Genomic DNA, 21,439 nt, shown 5'->3' with positions numbered 1-21,439 from the left:
AACTGGAACACTGAAAAAAAAAAAACTTTCAAAACAAGAACACTTTTAGTAAAAAGGTACAATACAGTGTGTATATGCTTACACAAGAATGAATAGTATTGCAGAAGCTGGCAAACGTGAAGATATTATATATATGTTCAATGAAAGTCCCAGTATTTGACAATGTGGGGTACACATCAGTGAGACAGCAACCAAATGACAGAAATAAACAAAAAGACACGTAGAGAGCAACATACAGTTTTCAACAATCGACAGGTGTTTGCATAATATGTCAAGCTCTAAATCGTCACGAGTCCATAAAAGTTTTGAATACATTTAACGGAAACAAAGATTTTCCATCAGCACCCAACTCTTCAAATAACGAAATAAAACATTTAGATATTACATACAACAACTACTGACAAGCGTCTTATCTTGGGACAGGAACATACAGATAGGTTTTTATCCCCTTTATAAATCTCGGACAGTATAGATTAACAAAACGTACATAAAAGAGTACAAGACAGCAATCCAGTACAGGAAATCACAAATATGATAAAATAGCTCAATTATCTCCCCTTATTTCAATCCAGTTAAAACATTTGAAATGATCTGATTGAAAATAAACGGAATCACACGAAACCAACATTTGAAACCAGACAGCACTTACCTGTTTATCATGGTCTTCGATTTATACCATTCCAAATTAGAATCTGGATACGAATGATTGAATCATGAGAGAAACGTTCATACGCCATTTTCAGCGTTCAGTTGGAACAAAAAAGGGGGAGAAGATAATAAGAGGCAATCAAAAATATACATGTACGTCGAAAAAAACAGGACAACATAATGTTAACAAAGTGTTTTGTTCTCGTACTGTGTGGAGGCAGTTCAAAGTTTCTCCGTGCTTGTTGATGCATGATCTAATGTTTTAACAGTTATGCCGTATGTTTTATTCTTGAGATACTTCCTTTTTATGTATTGCTGTTCCAGATTACGGGAAAGTTTTAACGCCTTGAAATTATGTAAGACCACGCTAAATTTTTTATGAAATTAATTTGCCTGTCGCAAGTCACGAGCCTGCAATTCAGTGCTTTTCGTTGAATGCTTCTTGCAATATTTTTGGGGTGTTACAATGTAATTGTTTGGGTATCAATCTGGTTTTCTTATATTTTTTAATTGGTTCACATCTGTTCATGCCAGGATTTGTTTTCATTATTGAAGGCATAAACACTCCGTAGAGGGTTCAAGTTGTCTTTTGAATAATATTTTTCTTCAAATTTATCAAATGATACAAAGACACTGTCTATAGACAGTCCGAGTTGTCTTGGGACCGAGTTGTCTCAAACTCAGTCCCAAGATAACTGTCAAAATATATCAATGTAGTAGTATCTAGAAAGTGTTATCGTTTTCCGAGATATTTACTTGACAAGCAACGAAACTGGTACGGTAAAAGATAATTCGAGCGCTCTTTTCGCTTTAGTAAACATGAAACTGATGTGCGTGCGCGCACTACGTTTCAAATTTTAAATGGTGGTTGATGCAGCTTGCTTTAGTGGTCGTCTATCGACAATGGCTGTTTACTATTTGGTCGATTTGAAGAGATATATTGAAGACACAGGGTCTTGTGCATCGCCAAAAAATAATTATCAACAGAATATCGGCCAATAAGTGCTCATGAATATTAAGATATGTTTTAATTTATTGAAATTGAAATCAATTCTAGTAAGTATAACTCTTGTTTCTAATATAACATAACATTGATAATTCCTTATCTAAAACTACGAAGTACATCCTATCAAACATTTATTCTATTACATCATAATTGGATACAATTTACTTTTTCTAAAATCTTTTAATACCGTTATCAAGAAAAGAGAGTTCTGACATTTTGTAATAATATATTTGTTTCATCCAAGATAAAAGGACATATGTGGTTAACTTTAAAGCGACGGAAACTTAACAACACCAAAACAAAACCAAATAGACATATCTAGAAATTCGATCATCAACAGTAGACTACAGACTATGTCAAGCATTGAATCAGCCACAGTCTAGAAAAAAGGAGTAATAATTTAACAGAAAATATTAATTGAAAAATCTGCAATCATCACCAAATTTCCGAATTTGACAAAAAACACATTAAGATGACAAAAGACTAAACACTAACGAGGTTTATCACTCGGGTCAGACACAATAATGATATTTTGTATTGTAACTTTTGATATAAAATAAAATGCATAATATCGTCGTGTGAATCTTATAATGATGTATTTTCCATTTGGTAATAGTGGTACAAATTTGAATTAAGGCTTAAAAGCTAAATATCATAAATATTTGACTCATACATAAAAAATTATATAGGAATCGAATTCACGACATGATGAGTAACTCTTTGTTTGATTGTTTTTTTTTAATAGATAAGCAACTTAAATAAATCAAGCATCCCCATTTCACTACAAACAATGTTGTTTTAGAAAAATTTCCCTATATTTCCATTGGAGATAGACCATGGATTTTTGTTTAACTTTGTAATATCCCCAAAGCTGTACTACTAGATTTGCTAAGAATTGCTCATAGATTGAGTTCAAACCATGCAATTCATTTAATCATAGTACTAGTACTAAGATTATCTTCATAACAACTATTTAAGAGCAATAAATACATGTGAAATAGTGGAGATACAACACTATAATAATATTTTTCTCTGAACTAATTAGATAAATAAGCTATTATAAACCAATGGGAGTGTGGAGTTAGAACAATGCAGTTCTGACAAAAACTCGTAAAGTGTAGAAAACTCGTGTTATAGTTGTATAGGGAGATAAACTATTGCACGTGGATTTCAAATATATAGCTATCGCCATTTTTATCAAAAGTGGAACGATATATTTACTCTTTGTGAAATACAGGAGTTTTTCATAAGGTTTTAGGTTATAAACCTCAGTTACCCTTCTTCTAAAATAAAACAAAGGGAGTGACAACACAAGCACACACAAGTGATCTTTGTTCTTTCATTAAAAATCATCACATCGTAGATTAACATTCCCAATATACCTCTTCTGAGACTACAATATCTGACCCTACGTCATTTCCAAATATTTTGCATTGCTCTAAATTTCTGTTAAAGATGAAAAAGGCACATCCAGATGTCATCTTACAAATGACAGCACATTCTATCCTGCTCTCACTTCCAACCAATGATAGGATGTTCACGGTGTCGCACGATTTTTTCTGACCACAAAACCTGCCATTACCTCGAATCATATCTGTAACCAAAAGGAGTATTTTTTTTAAACTTGCAGTAATGTAGAGATTTGCTCTGTTAACATTAACTTTGAGATGGATAACAGCAATAAAAGCGCTATTCATTTGCTCTTAAGTTTTTCGTGTGCGTATAGTATTAATGTGTCATGAATTGATATACCATATCCTGTCTTTTCCATAAAAGTTAAGTTAGGTGTGCAATATCGAGAAATACTTTTATATGAAAAATATTGGACATCAATAAAAGTAGACAAATAATATTTTAAAATATAAACTAAAGTTTATCAAGGTCAACATATCAATATAATAATTAACCTTGGTCTTTTTAGTAATCAGAACCCAGTTGTTCAAAAATGTTGTTAGGCTAACAACTAGTTAAGGCGAACAACTCGGTAAAGTTTAACATTGTAAGCTAATTATTATTAAATTATGTTTGTACAAAGACAAATTACAACTAAGTTAAATAACAACTCGTTTAGAAATTTAACAACTGTTTATTTTAATGTTTTTCCAGAATTTCATGTTGAAAATTAAATTTTTCCAAACATTCCCCCACTTCCTGTTTGAAAAATTCCTGAAGAACAACCCCCAAGAAACTACCAAAGATAAGAGGGCAGAATTTTTCAAACATTGATTTACACAGAAGTGAACCTAATTAGTAGAAGAGTTGTAGAGGAACTAGCTTTGATGAGGGGGAAATTTGGCAAGGATATTAAGGCAGATTACAAAAACAAAATTTGTAAAAAGATTACAGGGATATTATAATGTCTTAACTGTAAGAACTAAGTTTAGAAACTTGACTAGGTATGCCAAGGAGAAATATGTTAAAAAAACGAAGAGGGAGAGTAACAGGACAGGAGGAGGACCTGCTCCAAAATCAATCAGTGTGGCTAAGGAAAACAAATTCAACGCCATGAAAGACACTTCCTCATTCAACGGCATTTGATGAAGGAATGGAGACATCTGTAGGTAGTTGTTTTGGATTTAAAAATGCAATGGTATTTTCATTCATTTGTAGCAATGAATTTGTCACTTTTCAATTGCTATCATTGATAATTATGCAGAAAAAATCAAAAACCAAAGCGCGTCGTCTGCTATGACAGTAGGATATCCCTTTCAAAGAAAATCCCTACAGAGGTCGCCGATGTGCTATAAATAGCATTATATGTTCTGCAATAACTGTGGCAGTTCTGTTACCTTAGATTTATAGAATTCCTTCATATGATATTGATGAGAAATAATCATCATTTACAAATCACATTATCGTTAAAGATGGTCAAAATAATGTTTTATAAGAGCTGAAGTTTGCTGGCCATCGACTTTTGCGGTAAATCCTGCAATTCCCCTTAAATCACCATTTACCACAAAGAAAAAAAAATGAATTAAAAAAATGAAATGTAGTAAACATTTTCCGAGAAAATCGTTTTAATCTAAAAGATTGCGTTGATTTAATTAAAAGCAATGGTATTGAATATTTTACTTCAGTCATTGTGACATGTATCATAACCATAAATTACTAAAGAAATTTTCTTTTATGCACGAAGTTCAGATTTCTCTAAACAAAAAAAAAGTCTATTAATTTGCTTGATTTGTTATCTGATTGCTTTATTAAATATGGAACCTTATATAAAATTTTAGTATTAAAGATATAAACGACAGTTACTAATATATAGTTTTTAAAGTTGCAGGGCAAAAAAAATGTTTATTTAACGTTTCAGTTCATAATATATATTTATATTAACAAGGGTTTATTAAATGTTAAAACTGACAGAAATTTTGCAATAATATTTATATGACAGCTTGGGAAGAAAGAGACAAGGGTATACGATAATGCATGTGCTATTCCATTCCAATGTGTTCTAATGAAGAGTATAAATTATGAATTCAATTCCCCAAATAACATGATTGTTAAAACAAAACGAAAATATTGAGTAACTTTATATTTCACTAAGCTCAACATCTGATCAGATATATTCTGTTGAACCTGTCAGCTCACCTGTTCCAGCACAAATTGCTGCCCCCAAATGCCAGACAGCTGATAGTAATTATTACTCAGATTGTTGCATTTTATTTGGTTAACTATTTTTACAATTCTGCACTTCGTACATGTAATATGAAGTTGCAATATTTTAGCATCAAAATTTATGAGAAATAAAGTCGATATGTTTGTGTAAAAATTGTAAAAAATTATCATGGAGTCTTTTATAAAGGGTCTATGTTTTAAATTAATCATGTACCTATGGACTTACTTCAATTCAAATGGTTTTCATATATTATCTATTGTTGAATTATAGATAGAAATAAATATTGAATTATTCACTTTTATAATACCCTTCCCTAATCTATGGTGTTCAATTGATGGACATGTCCATTCATTTTGAGTTCTGTACATGTATCTCGACTGACATATTCAAATGCAAATAATATTCAAGTATATATACTTTACACTTATCATGAACATATGCAATGTACACATATTCAACTGAGAAAATCTTAATGTATCGTACATCAAAACATTTAGAAACACCATCTTCCGTGGAGAATATTTGGATTAAGAGACTGGAGCAGCTTCACCAGAGAAATGGGGAAACACCTGTTACTGTTCATGCCAGCCTACCAGTGCCTGTACAACTACCCCTTTTCACTTCTAGCACTCAGCAACCACCTTAAGCCAGGTATATGTTTCATATGAAAGAATACAGAACTGTTTATGATGTCTTTACACTAAATCCTTTGGATGTGTACTGATTGATACTTCTTTATTGTGGGGAAACATGATATTTATCTATTACTTTTTATTTGTTTTTGGCCAATCTGATGAGTCTAGCCATTTCCAACTTATTCTTACAGTTTGTTCTTATGTTGTACTGTTACACACTGTCCCTGGTTTAGGGTGGGTGGGGGGGGGGGGGGGGGTTGATTCATCACAAAAAATGTTTATATGTGCCTGTCCTACGTAAGGAGTCTGTAATTCAGTAGTTGTCGTTGGTTGCTGTCTGTCTTATTTTTTTTAGTTTTGAGTTTTATGGTTTATTGTTCATTATTGTCATTAATCATGCCATTGGTTGTTGGTTTTTTTTAATTGTTTCACATTTTGTCATGTCAGGCCTTTATAGTAGACTAAACAGTATTGGTTTTGCTTATTGTTAAAGGTCATATGACGACATGAATTTGCTCAACTCAGCTTCCTTTGGACTCTGTTGGATATTTGTCTCATTTAAGAAATAATTCATGGAGGCTTGAATTTATACTGATTTTACCACGGGTTGGCCTTTTATGCTAAATAATTTACCACGAGCGATATCGATGGGTAAAATATCGGCATAAAGGACCAACCCGTGGTAAAATCAATATAAATTCAAGCCATAATGAATTATATCTATTCTAATAGGACAAAGACGACCAATTTTTGGATCTAAGCGCTCTAGGTGAAGGTGTATATTTGCTGTTTTCGCAATCAAACACACTAATCACATTAACTTAACAGACGAAGAAAACTGAATTAGTGACATGCTTAATCGATTTACAATAATACACTTAGACAGGTTTGGACGAATTTAAATAATTATCTTACTTTTATTTAAGAAAATTGGCTTTCAACAAATTCTAATCATCGTTTGTTCATGTCTCCGGGTTTTGATGACTTTCAGTATCACATTCGTACATTTTCACGCAGAATGCTTATATTCTTTCGTCATCGTTCAATGACGTCATTTACACCGAGTGACCTCGGGTAACTCATTTATCAAAAGCATACGTTGTGGGAATATGATTGGAACAGCCCAAACAAATCATGACCTTGCCGATCAGCTGACATACAATATATTCGCATTTGACCACGGGTGTGTTCTCAAAGCATTTGAAGGACGTGATATTAGAATGGCAATCATACAACATCTCCGTATGTTATGATATAAACTATTGACACAGAGAATGTCTTGCTTTTTGGTTATTTTGATAGTATAATGCAAAAGATAAAATTAAATTGTCAATATTTAAACATGTGAACTATGCAAAACATTCAAAGTCAATGAACCATGATTAGAGATGGGGACATGTAATCTCCATGGCAATCGTACTTGCGAATGATAATACATCTCCATACTACTTTCTTTGGACTCCTTATGTTATAATAAAATTGTTTCTTTCTGTATAAACAAACACAGAAAAAAAACATTTTATGGTTTGAATTGTTGTTCTTGCAGTGATTTTGTGTCTAACCACGAAATGCATATTTGTTCACTTATATTACCTATCCATAGAGAATGTCCAATACCTTTATAGTACAGTTCTGTGTAAAATCAAGAGTTATCCCCCTTTAAGTTGTTTTCTAAACATATTCTTATATTTATGTCCGGTGAATGGGGATCATAATTCTAAATCACTTTATCATATTTAAAAACCTGTTCAAAATTAGATTCAAAGAAAAGTATTCCAACTACTCATTTATAGAATTAGTCATATGTAACTCTGTAGCATCTTTTGTTTAAATCTTAGAGCAGCACTGAATTCAATATGACAAAAATATTCTATTATGAATTGAATCTCTTCAATTTTTCTCTTTTTTTAAAAGTGTCATAGGAAATGGTATACACAATTATGTTTAAGTTGTTGAAATCTTGGCCTTTGGGAAAACAATCATACCTAAAGAGTTAAAGTATATATATCTATTTACAAGATTTACAAAATATTAAAATTTCTATATTTCAGTGAAAGTAAGCGGATGAGGAAAGAGAAGAACCTGCAGAAGACGTTAATAAGTTGCAAGTTACTGGAAAGCAAGTTGAAAAGATATCAGACCCAAATGGAATTATTCCATAAACAAATGGAATTTTACGACATGATGAGGAAAATATTTTGACTGAAACTGCACTTAGTCAATGGTAGATGCTCTTCTTCATTATGTTTATTCAATATTTATTTATAGTTCCATATTGATGTTATTCTTTTTTATATCTTTTATTGTTATTCAGGAAATACATATTCTAAAAAAGCTTTTTTTCAATGTATTATTCATGGATTTCATTGATTAAAAAATGTGGAGGAAATGTGGTCTCTGACAGCTCTTCCATCCTGATCACCAATAAAACGTTCACCAAGATCTCCATCATTGGCTATAACTACTCCATCATCTTCAATGCCAGGTTAATTCAATAGAATGCAAATGTTGTTTAGAATAGCACAAGCAATGATGATCGTACATGCCTTGCTTGGTGTCATTGTTATCTGAAACCAAAAATTTAAAGTAATGTACACAAATTGCCATTTTTTTACAATTGCATGTTACCATAATATGATTATAGGGCCATAAAGTTCAAGATTTCCCCCTAGTTTTATCTTTGTTAAAAAGTTATATGATAAGCTCATCAACATATTTTATAAAGCAAAGCAATTTGGTTTTTTCAGTTTTTCACTTTTATAAATTTTTGAAGTTTCAAATGTCAACAATCCTTCTGGGTTATTGGTAATGACTTAAAACGATTTGGCACTTTGATCAATCAATTGAATGTTTAAAATGTGTGTGGTCATCCTTCTGATTAAAGAAATTTTTGCAATGTTTTATTATTGCGAAAATTGCGACGAGATAGGTGTCACAAGAATAAAAACACGCATTTTAAATATTGATAGCATTGTTTGCTTTTCCAGAAATCGAAATAATTAAACTCATATTTGCGTCAATTGTTCAACACTCGCAATAATAAATAAATGCACACAATATTTTCTGAATTTACAGTGTTAATAATCATTTGCGCAATAATTGATAAAATTTTAAAAGGTATACCTCTAAATGTAATATACGGAACCGTCTCATCGACTTTCCAAATCAAACTTCCAGTTGAAGAATGGCATCTATTGTATTTCTTTCTGCGGGTCTTGTACAGGATTCTGGTATTGGGTCATAATCACTATCAAGGATATTCACTATCCCCAAGCAGTACATAATTTCCCCAACCTCCATTTTGTTTCCATATATGCACAGACCTATGTAAAGATTTAGATCAATTATTTAGTTTTAACTACAAATAGTTTATATGTGCTACACTGAGGAGTTACCATTTAACTTAAAAAATAAGGGGCGGGTAAATTTTGTATTCAAAAATTTTATGAGGAAAATAATCTTACAAGAGTAGATGCAAAAGGAAAAAAAAATTAATATAAGTAAGCAATTTTACTGCAGATTTAAAAATTATATTGCAATATAATGTAACTTCCGTCAAAAACCATTATTTAAAAAACTGAAATAGTAAAAAAAAGATTTTTTTACAGACTCTAGTAACACAATTTATAAAACTTCGTTTTATGTTGATTGTGATCAAGTATATTTCTCCCTTAAAATGCACATGAGAGATTGTGAATAAGCATTGATTTGCAATACAGTGAAAACCAACCACAGGAAATACTACCAAGACAACACAGCAGCCCGTGCAATGACTTAAACAAAATCTAACAAAGCAAAAAAAAAAAAAAAAATATATATCCTAATTGAAACCAGTACAGAGGTTTTTTCTTAAATTTTTGGTAATTTGCGAAGTTTTCAGAGCAAAATAGGTAAAAACACCTTAAGAATAAAATTAACAACAAGCATGATAAGATGAACACACTTAGCATTATATTTGATAGAATGCCGGCCAATCTTTGATCAAACGGCTATCACATATATCGTTGTTTTAAAATATTCAAGGATTTTTTCTTCTAAAAGTTGCTAATTTAATGTAATCTTTTAAATTACAAAATGTTGACTACTTTGTAATGCCTTTTAACATGACTATAAATCATGTGAATACTGAATGAATTCAATGAATAAATTAAAACAGTCAACTGTAATATTCTCTACAACTCAGCTGGAATTTTCATAAAACTTGGAATATATTTCCAACATATAGTATTCTTGCAACTTGCACAATTTGAATCTTGAATCTGTCTTCAATAGTAACTTCAGTTGTTAGGGGCCCTGGGGGGGGGGGGGGGGGGAGTTACTGGGGGAGGAGAGGGGGGGTTACTGGGGGAGGAGAGGGTGGCTCATCCTGTCATGCAATGGAAGTTCCTTTATAAAATAAGTTCCAGCTGGGAGAAATATTATGGAAAATAATTTCCACTGGAAAAAAAATTACATTATTTGTTCCTAACGGATTGAAAAGTATAGAATATGTGTTCCAATGGAACAGATAATATAGCATTGTTTATATCAAAGTTTCCAGAGGAGGAACAAATATAATTTTATGTTGACAGTCCAAATCCCCTGAACCCCGCTGGCTATGGTTGTGAGTGCTTTCAGTGAACATGATGAGCAGGTAAAACATATTTTGAACATGACTCTCAGTTAGAGCAATTGTCATATCTTCTTTTAAGTTATACAATATTTATTAGGGATGTCAACTCGGTGAAGATTTACTAATCGAGTACTCGTTAGATTTACCGAGCCAAACTCGAGTACTCGCTCGGAAAAACATTTACAAAATGGAAACACAAAATTACCTATTTTACTTATTGTGGGTCGTTCGTTGTCTTATATATGGATGTAAAACCCTCAACATTATTACATAGGACTAGATAAAAGTCCCAGGCATTGTATACCATAATTAATAGCTCATTTACTACATGCACTAAATATGTAAACTGACAATAATCTAGTCAATTAATTAATAAACATCTATAGAAAACTGTAAACTCAAACAACAATATTTGTGAATCGTATAAAAACACATTTAGTGATCAACAAAGGGGTAATGATTAGGACTTGTTGATGTTCCATCTCTGAGGGTCGACACAGGGTGCAACAAATTTTTTCTTATTTAGAAATATTATCTTTTCAACTTTTTCTGGGACGAGTCGATTTCTCGACTTAATAACGTAACTAACAGTCCTGCTGATGAAAATATTTGCTCTGACGGTAAAGAGGTGGTGGAATGACTACGACACGATTAGCTAATAGAGTTCGCCTTAGACAGGTGCTCTTGCTCATAACCTACCTCTGTTCGACGGAATTTTAAATGACAATTAAACGCAAACATTCGAAACGTATTTTAATTTTAATTTATTTTGATTAATATTTAATTTCCCGGGAGGTGCTCCTAATAAAAATAGTTTTCCTTTAAGAAGGCAACAACATTCTAACAGATACCGATTAGTCGAGTATCATTTTGGTATTCGATACTCGGTACTACCGAGCGATACTCGAGTACTCGAGTACTTGTTGACATCCCTTATATTTATCAATCAAATTGTTTTTTGTATCTTTCCTGAATTAAGGTTGCACTTTGTAAATACAGCTGTTTCTCAAACCACGCCTCTTTTGGGGAGATATTTAATATTCATAGGTATGTTAATTTGTTAACGTACTGGTTCCCATTGATGATCTCTGTGTTTCATCTCATAGAGACATCACTTGGGAATGTAACCAGTATAGATAAACATGGTAGCGGCTAAATTTTAATTCTTAGGAGGTCCAAAAATGGAGGTAAGGGTAGTATAGAATTTTAGTATAAGTTTAAACTCTTAGAAGTTCAGGGCATATAAATGTTGAAAATATGCCGCACAGCCCTATATTTTGACCTTTGAATAAAATAGTAGTGCATATAAACTTTCCGTTCTGGGATATTATTTTTCACGAAACTTCATAGTAAAAGTGTCACAGTTTTAGCCGCAAAGGGAGTTCCTATGGGAAATTGCATTGTCTGTATTTACAGAATTGCAACCTATATAGGGTTAAAAAATAGAACATACAGAATTTCACAAAATCTGGTTTATCTCAGAGATTTTAAAGAATTTAACTCAAATATGAAGTTTTATAAATATTTCATGAAGATTGAGAAAATCCTGGGCCTTAACTATGATGACTCAGCATAAATTCACAGTTTACAGTATGCATGGTTTACTTAAAGCCCTGAATTCAAAATAAATTCATAATATATGCCTATTTGTAATTTAAATTGTTTAGAAGTGCTTATATTTACTCTTCGCAGTAATTGCAACTCATTGATCCTTCCTAAATATTTCTGGTGGGGTGTTTTTGTCCTGTCGATAACCCAAAAGTAAGCCGTAACGCCTAAATGTGCTTTTTTGTGACTGCGGCATAAAAAAGTACAAGCTAGAATTACAAAAAGACCTCAGTAAAACTTACAATAGTGTGTTCTATCCTAAATATGTAGTAAATATTTCACATTGCTAGAAACAGGGGAAAAAAATTAGGAAATGTGAGGCCCCAGGGGCAAAAAACAGAGGAAAATGCCTACCCCTGAGTCATAAAACAGATAATTTAACTTGTAAATGCTATGATTTTTTTATTTCAAAGGTCTTTTATAAAGTAAACAATAACTGTGCTAGGAAGTTATGCAAAAATCAGATGTAAGCAGTCATTTCAATCAAACTTTTAGTGAATTTATGCACCAGACTGATATCTTCATAAATACAACTTTTGCAAATATGCCTTTGTTTAAACACTTCTAGGACATATATTAACTAACTTATGTTAGATATATGGTTAGGGATGATACTGTTGTGACAAGAATTCTAAACTGACCATTTGAGGCAGAAATTGTGAACTTTCATTGACAAATAGCCATACAGTAAGATGTGGACTGGAGACACAGGCAGGATTGGATACTTTGTATAATCTTGAATGTTGGAATGCTTAACTACTAAACAATACATTTATAGTATTCTAAAATGCTTTCAATTTGTTATCAGAATAGTTTCAAACAGGTTTTAGACAGTTCATGTCAGAAAACATGCACATAGGGTAAGCTGGCAATAATTAGAGTCTTGTTTTCAAAATCTTTAAAAAATTGAAACAGGGGTAGGGGTATAAAATGTACTGTAAAAGGAGACTTAGAGTATATGCAGTGATTTCTTTAAGGCTATAATTCTGATAAATAAGTATTGTTGTGAGAAAAAGTGTTTTTAGAGAGTTTTCTATTTGAATAAATGTTTGTATAGGTTGCACTTTGTAAATACAGCTGTTTCTCAAACCACGCCTCTTTTGGGGAGATATTTAATATTCATAGGTATGTTAATTTGTTAACGTACTGGTTCCCATTGATGATCTCTGTGTTTCATCTCATAGAGACATCACTTGGGAATGTAACCAGTATAGATAAACATGGTAGCGGCTAAATTTTAATTCTTAGGAGGTCCAAAAATGGAGGTAAGGGTAGTATAGAATTTTAGTATAAGTTTAAACTCTTAGAAGTTCAGGGCATATAAATGTTGAAAATATGCCGCACAGCCCTATATTTTGACCTTTGAATAAAATAGTAGTGCATATAAACTTTCCGTTCTGGGATATTATTTTTCACGAAACTTCATAGTAAAAGTGTCACAGTTTTAGCCGCAAAGGGAGTTCCTATGGGAAATTGCATTGTCTGTATTTACAGAATTGCAACCTATAGGGTCCTATATTTTAATGAAAGTTGGGGGGATTCAATATTTCTTTCAGATGACTTGATGTGCAGCTGAAGTTTCATATCCCACCTTTTTCATGAATTTAACACCTAAAAAAAATTACTTTCATCATGTACTATCTCATTAAATTAAAGGAAAAATAAACTAATATAGATAAGAAGATGTGGTATGAGTGCCAATGAGACAAGTCACAATGTGTAAAAAGTAAACAATTATAAGTCAAAGTACGGCTTTCAACATGTTCAACACGGAGCCTTAGCTCACACCGAACAGCAAGCTATAAAGGGCCCCAAAATGACTAGTGTAAAACAATTCAAACAGGAAAACCAACGGTTTAACCACATATTATCATGATTATTATGAATTAAATACCACTATTATCAATCATCTTACTTTCTACATGACACGTTTGAAAATCTTATAAGAATACCATTTTCTGTCTTGCATATTTTTAGAACTCAAGCGAACGGGAAAGTATTTACAATTTGAGAAACAGGCTGAAGAGGTATCTGGTCCCAGTCATACAAATAAGTTCAACCCAGTTTATCATTTTCTAAAGGTCAATGTCGTATTGGAGAGAAAAAATGTTACCTCTGGCATCAAACACGGTCTGTACATTGACAGAATGTACTCCTTTTCTATTTACAAAGGATGGTGCATCTTCTGGAAGAGCCTAAATGCGGACGTTTGTACCATCTATTGATATTAGTACGTTAGGAAATCCACATATTTGGTAAAATTCACCTAGAGTTTCATTAACATTCCTTGGCCACTTGATGAATTCATCACGCTTGTCACACACGGAATCCAAAATACCAGATATAAAACGAAACACAGTTCTCTTATATAAACCTATAAATTGATAGAGAACAACATACAAGTCTGTAGATCAATGAAGTAAAAATAAATCTGGTATAAATTATTTTTGAAAATCAGATTTATGATGACAAAGTATCATTCAAATAAAAGTCAAAGTCAATCGGTCAGTTAATTGTAAACAATATTTTTAGAGACTATTTCGATATTAAATGAACTATGATCAAAATATTTTGAAACTTACCAATTGTGTCTACAACTACTTGAAGAAAATGTCCTGCAGCTAAAACCCTCAGGGTTACCATTTTCTGCTGGGGCACAGTAACTGCATGGTTGCTGTTGGTTTGTCTTTTCACATTTTTACTGACAAAAACATAATGCCATTTCTGCGAAATCTGTAACGTCAAGTCTTAATTCCGGATTGGTTAAATTTGATGGTAAATCATCTTTAAGACAAAAATTCCTTTCTTTTCGCTGAGGTGGATGTGATAACTCCATGAAGGCGGCCAAATTTAACAACAACTGCAACATTTAATCAACCTCTGAGATGTTGTTAAAATTAACAACACTTTAAAATTGCTTTTGTCGTTAATTTTTTGTGAAAAACAGTTAACAAATTTGTTAATTTGGAGAGTCGCTAACGACACTTTAACGACAGCCTTAGCCTAACGACACGTTTGAACAACCGGGCCCATGTTGTTAATCATTTTTAGTAATCAAGTGGTTAATATTGCATAGATTTGTTCAACTTCAATTATTTTTATTTTATTTTCTTGGCAGATACATTATTTTAAGTTGCATCTACATAGTTTTAACAATTTAACAAAAATAGTACTAACCTGCTTGATTTATCCTGTAAACTAGAGTCTCTCCGAAATTCGAAGCAAAGGTCGAATCGATTACTTTAATCGGACATTGTGGATCTCCAAACAAAATTACACCACTGCCTTTTACACTCCCCATGCCTACGTACACCTGAAATGAATTCCAAGATATCCAAAACTGTTTATAATCAGAGGAAGAAAGTAGTGATCCATTATATTCATCAACTGGTGGGTAAACTAATTCTCCTAAGTACAGCGCTGACATTGTATTATACCATCCTCCAATAATTATAGAGAACTGCACGTCTCGAAATGTCAAGGTCACATCTCTTTTACCTCTTGCGTCAAACTGTAAGAAATTGGCGTGCAAAAGTGATACTCCTTCTGTTGATATCAATTTTTCGCCTGGATGTGTAATTGAAAATTCTAAAGGCAAACCTACAATATCAGATCTTCAACACTTTAGTTTCAGTTATGAACAGTTACATATTAGAGTAATCAATGATAATTTATATTTTTTTCCTGATATGCATGTTTATTCATTTGGGTAGATCTAAATTAAGTGAAATAAATCTGACTTTTAATCGGTAAATGAGTTTGGATAAATCGCTTGAATAAGCGAATAATATTTGTGAAAATGGTTGACATCAACGAAGAAGTGGTTTTAGGGGAACTTTCTTTAAAACTTCCCAATAAAATTTAATTCGTCAGTATCCTCCGAAGTGGTTTTAGATCCTAAGGAAAATTCCCAGTTTATTGTCATATAAAAGTTATAACTTTAACAAATAATTCCTTAAATTCTAGTCGCAAAGTTGTTTTACAAAGGAAAAGTCTTCCTTAAATTTTTCACAAGAACTAGTTATTATGTTTATGTCAGCTTGAATGAGCCCATATATATGAACAGATCCCACCTTAGAGAAATCAATGATAATTTGCATTTTTATTCTGATATACCAACAATGTATGGAGTCCCCCTCGGTATACGGAACTATGTTTGGATCGATCCAACATTTAAACCTTGGCGCGGACGTGTTAGGTCGATCCAACATCATCATCGATACATACTTACCTAGGCGCTGACTTTTTGGTACGATCTTAGCATACATGTACCAGTGAGAATTCCATACAGTGAACATACGTGATTAAAAGTCTTTACATTTACCTGGGCGCGAACTTGATGGTTCGATCTTAACATACGTGTACGCTTGAGAATTCCATACAGTGAATGTACGTGATGAAAAGTCTTTACCTGGGCGCGCAAATGTTGGATCGATATACACATACTTGTATTGTTGTGTATTCCATACAATGAATGGAAACAACAGCTTATACATTTCGAGCGCTTTCTGGGTTTACCTTCATCAGGAACGGTCAAACCCAAACATTTGAAAGACAGGTATGTATACATTCGAAGCAACGTTAGGAGCTATATGACCATAAGGGACATAAAAGAATAGCCAAATTCGGCTAAGGTCAACTTTAAATTTGCCTAAGGGAGTTGGAACCTTATAAAAGTTGTAATTTCTTATTTTATAAACGGAGAATTTTAGAACTTACGTGATGAAAACAGTCTACCTGGGCGCGGACATATTGGATCGATCCAAACATACGTATTCCGGTGTGGATTCAATACAGTGAACCAACGTGATGAGAACAGTCTCTTACTGGCCTGGGAGTGGACATGTTGAATCGATTCAATTGTACGTATACCAGTGTGGATTCCATACAGTGTGTAATGTAATATAAACGCTTCACTTCTTTCCCTACAGCAAACTCTAAATTCGACAAATAGGATCATGTTATTTTTCTGTGATTTACGTTTAATTATTACTTATAAGATAAATACTGTAAGTGCTTCATTATTTATTTCAAAAAAGAAAAGCAATACGTTAACCCGAGACCGCTGACTGGTCAACAAAACATTGTTGCTAAATTTTTTTTGTGGGTTTTGATTTGAAATAATTGATTGTGAATAGAATAAGGAAATGATGATGTTAAAACACCTTTATTGAAAACATGTAATTGTGTGTAGAGTCTTGCACAAGTCAATTGAAAGCAATGTTGGATTTAAGTTGTGAATAGAAAAATGTATATATACAGCTGCAATTTGAATTTACCTTTTAAGGCTTGACTATTTTATCTATTACTTGGGAGTGTATATCATTTTCTTAGTCCTATTGCAAATCACAGTTTCTGCAAACCGGATATTTAATACAAATTGCACAAACCAATCGCAATATAAATTTAAGCACTCAGCCTTATTAAATCTGGATGCATTTATTTTACCTATCATATCTTCATATTTTGTCTCCTGGATGTCTTCAACTATTCTTATACTCGTTATAGAAGCTGTCTGTACTGATGGTAGATGTTGTATAGATAAATTTAAAGTCCAATTTCCATGTGAAGTGAAACCCTGTGGCATGCAACTTATAAGAAGGTTTCTTTTATTTTTCTTTAGAGTAACACACAAGCTTCATTGGGACCTCTTATATACTGACAATTATTTTGGTCTCATAAAACATCTCAAATTTTAAGGATTTCATTAAGTTACTTAAATCAATTCAAATATTCTACAGGAAAACTTGGTTTTGAAGAATATTTTATTTTCAGAAGTTTTATGAATACCTGAACATACTTTCAGTAGAACCATTTCATATAAAAAGATATGTAGATATATAAAGATACCAGGATGAAAATGTTGTACGCCAAACGGGAGTTAAGTCTACAAAGGACTCATCAGTGATGGTCGAATAAAAAAAGTTAAAAAGGCCAAATAAAGTACGAAGATGAAAGGCATTGAGGACCCAAAATTTCGAAACAAAGGTTTTGCCGAATACATCTAAATCCTTTAGCATTTCGAAAATGTCAAAGTTCATAATAGGATAGTCCCTCAAAAAAGAAAAAGAAAAGAGAAACAGCTAGAGGTCAGAATATCTTAAGAAATGATGACAATGCTTGAAAGTCACATGTTAAGCTCTTACTGCTGTGTCCTGAATTAAGATAAGAAATGCGAAAATTCACATTCGCGAGTGAAATTAATATTTATGCATACACGTGGTTTTCTTGCGCAAGAAATCGTAAAAAGAAAGCATACGCACTGATACTCTGGATAAGAATACGCATTTGCGTCATCACATATATTATTAATCTAGACTAAAATCGAATGTTTAATAGTTGAATTCGTATGTCAAACTACCTACCTCAAGTGTTTTGACTCCGGATTCATTGCGATTTAATCCGGAATTTGTGTGAACGCAAACCGATAGTGTGTCGTGTGAACAGGGTGATATATAACGAGACATGTGTAGGATAGCTGGTCAACACAAAGAATACAATTTTCAACATCGTACTATATTGCAAAGATTTAGATGCTATAAGGTTGAACTATTAAAAACAAAAACAAAAGAATTGAAATTAATTTAGCATACATTCCTGTTAATGAATCTTTTCCGAAAATTTAGAATATGATATCAATTAACACAAACGTCAAGTATTTACTGATGAATTCTATGTCAACTATATGAATAGTTGCTATACAAAATATAAGCAGAGACTTATAAAACCATAATTAAACAGTATAAAATATTCAACGTGAATTTTTTTATGATTATTGTAAAATATTAATTACGTTTTTTGTGATATGCAAGGATTTAAAAACCTTGTGACTTGAAACCATGTAAGTATTTTTTCATTCACTACCGTTTAAAATTAAGACACTAACTTATGTGTAAGCATCCCTGCTCATTGGTGCTCATATGTTGCATATAACTTTCATAAATAAGAGTTCAGAGAAAGAACTGCCGCTCGCCTCATATAAAAAAAATGGCAAAACAAATGTGAGACATCACTCAACTTTTGTGTCTCCAGCGGATATAGGAGACACCTTGATTTATGACTCCTGTCCTTCAACTGCAGAAAACATTCCATCTCAAAACCAATGTACAATCTTCTTCCTAAAACTTCAATCCATAACGAAGAGCGATCGACGTCAAACAACGGAGAATCTGAGAAGTATCCTTTCTACACAAGCCAGATTCAAAGCATACTCCAGACGAGGAAAAAGAAGTAGTCGTCATGCAAATGACATAACAGAAGGGCAGTCACAGAACCTTCCCATAAATATATTGTCTTGCAACATGGAAGGAAAAGGGAATTCTTTATTTTTATCAAGTCTTGAAAAAACGTCGGACATCATTTGCATACAAGAACATTGGCTATACGAATGTAAAAAACAATCTTTAGTGGAAATACTTCCAAATATGGACTATGCTATACGATGTAGTGACACCTACGACAACATCCACAACTTTAATTTGCCAAGAGGAAAAGGTGGAGTTGCAATTGCCTGGAAAAAACACTTATCGCATAAGATAAAAGAAATCAACGAAGGAAATGAAAGAATTCTAGTTGTAGAGATTACTTCTCCTTGCAACATCTGCATTACCGGTGCATATATGCCATCTAATAATTCTAAAGACTCGCGTATTGAATATATGGAATGCCTGGATATTATAAACTCCATTATCTCAACATATTCTGAATCTCACCAAATTCTATTGTTAGGTGATCTAAATGGAACATTATTGTCACCCCGAAAAAGCAACAAGCACGACAAGCTCTTGCAATCTTTTATTAAGAAAATGAAGCTCAACGTATATCCACCAGACAAGCAAACCTTTTTCCACCACGCTTGGAACGCTACATCTCAAATCGATTACATTCTTGACAACTCCACTGAAGGATCACTTTGCAACTACATAATCCACGACAGATGTATGGAAAACATCTCTAGCCATGTTCCGGTTTCAGCAACTTTCACAGTGGTACTTGAGCGAGATAAACAGTATACTAATCAGAAGAAGTCAGTAACTCAAAAACCAGTTTGGAACAAAATCGATCTAGAAAATTTTCAAATTATTATAGAAGTTAAAATAAATAATAACTAACAACTCTCTAACTCATCTGAAAAAGATGTGGTCTTTTTATGTGAAACTTTAATACAAGCTGCAACATCTGCTGTACCATCTAAAAAATTGAAATTATCCGGACCTAAAAGGAGAGGCTCCCAAGAAGTAATCAACCTTTTGAAAACCGCAAAGGAGAAACACTGGCTATGGAAACAAAATGGAAGTAAAGATGACTCTTTAAAATCAGATAAAATCATCGCTCAAAGAAACTTGCGACGCCAAATGCGTAGGGAGCAATATACATAAAAAGAAAACTTTTATAAAGAGCTGATGGATAACCCGGATTCAGAAAATTTCATAGATTAATTAGAATGAATAGGGCAAACCGCAATAGCCAAGCTTCATATATCTCTTCCAACAATCAAAATTTATACAATACAGAGGAGCAAACCAGATGTTTTGCACAGTACTTTGAAGACTTGGCCATCCCTCAGGACAACAATCATGATAATGATTTTCAGAAACTCTGTAATGTGCGCCACTCACTCATACAGCAATACGAGGAACAATCCTGCTCTGAACCTCTAGACATCACGTCAGATGTGATAGCTACAGCGATAAAAAACTCAATTGTAGAAAAGCTCCCGATGAATTTGGAATCTCATCTGAACATCTTAAAAATTCTCCGTACTCTGTTACAACGTTTCTCACAAACCTATTTGGAAAAATTCTGAAAGAACGAAAAGTCCCTGGCAATCTCAAATCTGGAATTCTTACACCAGTATTGAAAAATGGAAAAGAAGCATCTATTATGGACAATTACAGAGGCATTACAGTCACGCCTATTATATCCAAGCTCTTTGAAAGTTCCATCATCCCAGGTCTTTCCAAAATCTTCTTGCTTTCTACTCTCCAATTTGGCTTTACAGAGGGACTTTGCATGCTAATGGCCGCTTTTATCATCAATGAAGCGCGAGCTGAATCCAAACATACAACATTAGATTCATTATTTCTCATGACAGTAGATAGTAAAAAAGCGTTTGATGTAGTGGACCACATTATAATGATGGACAAATTCTATGAAAATATTCCAAATAGCTCATTATGGACAGTTATCGAGGATTTCTATTCGGGTCTAACATCAAAAGTCAAATGGAAAGGTATCCTCAGCCACTCTGTTGGCATCAAACAAGGAGTAAGACAAGGAGGAGTACTGTCACCCTTTCTATATAAAATGTATGT

This window comes from Mytilus californianus, unplaced genomic scaffold, assembly GCF_021869535.1.
Source record: "Mytilus californianus isolate M0D057914Y unplaced genomic scaffold, xbMytCali1.0.p SCAF_9, whole genome shotgun sequence".
NCBI classification, from domain to species: Eukaryota; Metazoa; Mollusca; class Bivalvia; order Mytilida; family Mytilidae; genus Mytilus; species Mytilus californianus.
This window is presented reverse-complemented; position numbering follows the sequence as displayed.